The sequence below is a fragment of the Salmo salar genome, chromosome 06 (assembly GCF_965601325.2).
Source record: "Salmo salar chromosome 06, fSalSal1, whole genome shotgun sequence".
Lineage (NCBI taxonomy): Eukaryota > Metazoa > Chordata > Actinopteri > Salmoniformes > Salmonidae > Salmo > Salmo salar.
This window is the reverse complement of record NC_138296.1, coordinates 4,298,680-4,302,205: the sequence shown is the minus strand read 5'-3', so window position 1 is coordinate 4,302,205 and position 3,526 is coordinate 4,298,680.

The window sequence follows — 3,526 nt, the reverse complement described above, 5'->3', positions numbered from 1 at the left end:
CAATTTAACCTGTTGGGTCTAGGGGGCAGCATTTGCACGTCTGGATAAAAAAAATGTATCCGATTTAATCTGGTTACTAATCCTACCCAGTAACTAGAATATGCATATACTTATTATATATGGATAGAAAACACTCTAAAGTTTCTAAAACTGTTTGAATGGTGTCTGTGAGTATAACAGAACTCATTTGGCAGGCAAAACCCTGAGACATTTTCTGACAGGAAGTGGATACCTGATGTGTTGTATTGACTTTAAACCTATCCCATTGAAAAACACAGGGGCTTAGGAATATTTTGGCACTTCCTATTGCTTCCACTAGATGTCACCAGCCTTTACAAAGTGTTTTGAGTCTTCTGGAGGGAGATCTGACCGAACAAGAGCCATGGAACGATGATGTCCCATTAGACACCTGGCGCGCGAGTTCATGTTGGGTACCCTCGTTCCAATACGTTATAAAAGAGTATGCATTCGTCCACCTTGAATATTATTCATGTTCTGGTTAAAAAAGGCCCTAATGATTTATGCTATACAACGTTTGACATGTTTGAACGAACGGAAATATATTTTTTCCCCTCGTTCATGACGAGAAGTCCGGCTGGCTTACATCATGTGCTAACGAGACGGAGATTTTTGGACATAAATGATGAGCTTTTTTGAACAAAACTACATTCGTTATGGACCTATGATACCTGGAAGTGACATCTGATGAAGAGAATCAAAGGTAATGGATTATTTACATAGTATTTTCGATTTTAGATCTCCCCAACATGACGTCTAGTCTGTATCGCAACGCGTATTTTTCTGGGCGCAGTGCTCAGATTATTGCAAAGTGTGATTTCCCAGTAAGGTTATTTTTAAATCTGGCAAGTTGATTGAGTTCAAGAGATGTAAATCTATAATTCTTTAAATGACAATATAATATTTTACCAATGTTTTCTAATTTTAATTATTTAATTTGTGACGCTGACTTGACTGCCGGTTATTGGAGGGAAACGATTTCCTCAACATCAATGCCATAGTAAAACGCTGTTTTTGGATATAAATATGAACTTGATAGAACTAAAAATGCATGCATTGTCTAACATAATGTCCTAGGAGTGTCATCTGATGGAGATTGTAAAAGGTTAGTGCATCATTTTAGCTGGTTTTATGGTTTTGGTGACCCTGTCTTTGACTTGACAAAACATTACACACAACTCTTGTAAATGTACTGTCCTAACATACTCTAAATTTATGCTTTCGCCGTAAAACCTTTTTGAAATCGTAAAACGTGGTTAGATTAAGGAGATGTTTATCTTTCAAATGGTGTAAAATAGTTGTATTTTTGAAAAATTTGAATTTTGACATTTATTTGGATTCAAATTTGCCGCTCTTGAAATGCACCTGCTGTTGATGGAGTGCACCACGGGTGGCACGCTAGCGTCCCACCTAGCCCCAAGAGGTTAAACAGGTTACTACTCCGGCCCAGAAACTAGAATATGCATATTAGTAGTAGATTTGGATAGAAAACACTCTGAAGTTTCTAAAACTGTTTGAATGGTGTCTCTAAGTATAACAGAACTCATATGGCAGGCAAAAACCTGAGAGAAAATACAAGCAGGAAATGAACATTGTGGCTGTACTATTTTCAAGTCATTGGCAATAAAACACACAGTGACAAAGGATTCATTTTGCACTTCCTATGGCTTCCACTAGATGTCAACGATCTTTATAAAGTTGTTTGAAGCGTCTAAGACGAACAGAGACCGAATGAGAAGGAAGGGAAGTTGACGTCCCTGGGATGTTGTCACTTCATTATGGCGCGCACATGCGCGTTCTTGTGAGGCGAGACATTTTTCAAAACGTTTTTCAAGACACAGGAGAGGTCGGGTTGAAATATTATTGATGTTTCACGTTAAAAATGGACCAAAAGATTGATGCTAAACAACGTTTGACATGTTTGAACGAACGTAAATAGATTTTTTTTTACTTTTCGTCGTGACTTTTCACTCCCGCGCCCTACATTTTGAGTAGCCTACCGAACGCGCTAACAACACGGAACAGCATGGAGTTATTTGGACATAAATTATGAACTTCATCGAAAAAAACAACATTTGTTGTGCACCTGAGATTCCTGGAAGTGCCTTCTGATGAAGATGATTAAAGGTAAGGGAATATTGCTAATGTTATTTATGGTTTTAGATGATTCCAACATGGCGGCTATCTGTATAGCCTAGTGTATTTTTCTGACCAGAGTACTCAGATTATTGCAAAGTATGTTTCCCAGTAAAGTTATTTTGAAATCTGTCAATGCGGTTGCATTCAGGAGAATGCAACCATTATTCTTTGAATAACAGTTTAATACTTTAACCACGTTTTATAATGAGTATTTTTTGTAAATTCACTGGCAGTTTTGGGGGGTACATATTTTCTCAACGACACGCTTCGATTTAAAATGCTGTTTTTGGATATAAATATGAACTTGATAGAACAAAAATGCATGTATTGTCTAACATAATATCCTAGGAGTGTCATCTGATGAAGTTTGTCAAAGGTTAGTGCATAATTTTAGCTGGTTTTCTGCTTTTGGTGACGCCTGTCCTTGAATTGAAAATGGCTGTGTGTACTTTTTTGGCTATGTACTCTCCTAACATAATCTAACTTTATGCTTTCGCCGTAAAGCCTCTTTGAAAATCGGACAATGTGGTTCGATTAAGGAGATGTTTATCTTTTAAATGGTGTAAAATAGTTGATTGTTTGAGAAATTGAAATTATTAGATTTTTGATGTTTTGAATTTCCCGCCATGCTAGCAATTCCGTCAGTGGGATTAGGTTACCCTCGATCCCCAAACAAAACATACAGTGAGGGAAAAAAGTATTTGATCCCCTGCTGATTTTGTACGTGGTAGGTTTATTTGAACAGTGAGAGACAGAATAACAACAACAAAATCCAGAAAAACGCATGTCAAAAATGTTATAAAATGATTTGTTTGAAGACAAACAATGTATACGAAACGCTTCAGTCTGGTTTTAGACCCCATCATAGCACTGAGACTGCACTTGTGAAGGTGGTAAATGACCTTTTAATGACGTCAGACCGAGGCTCTGCATCTGTCCTCGTGCTCCTAGATCTTAGTGGCGCTTTTGATACCATCGATCACCACATTCTTTTGGAGAGATTGGAAACCCAAATTGGTCTACATGGACAAGTTCTGGCCTGGTTTAGATCTTATCTGTCGGAAAGATATCAGTTTGTCTCTGAATGGTTTGTCCTCTGACAAATCAATTGTAAATTTCGGTGTTCCTCAAGGTTCCGTTTTAGGACCACTATTGTTTTCACTATATATTTTACGTCTTGGGGATGTCATTCGAAAACATAATGTTAAATTTCACTGCTATGCGGACGACACACAGCTGTACATTTCAATGAAACATGGTGAAGCCCCAAAATTGCCCTCGCTAGAAGCCTGTGTTTCAGACATAAAAAAGTGGATGGCTGCAAACTTTCTACTTTTAAACTCGGACAAAACAGAGATGCTTGTTCTAG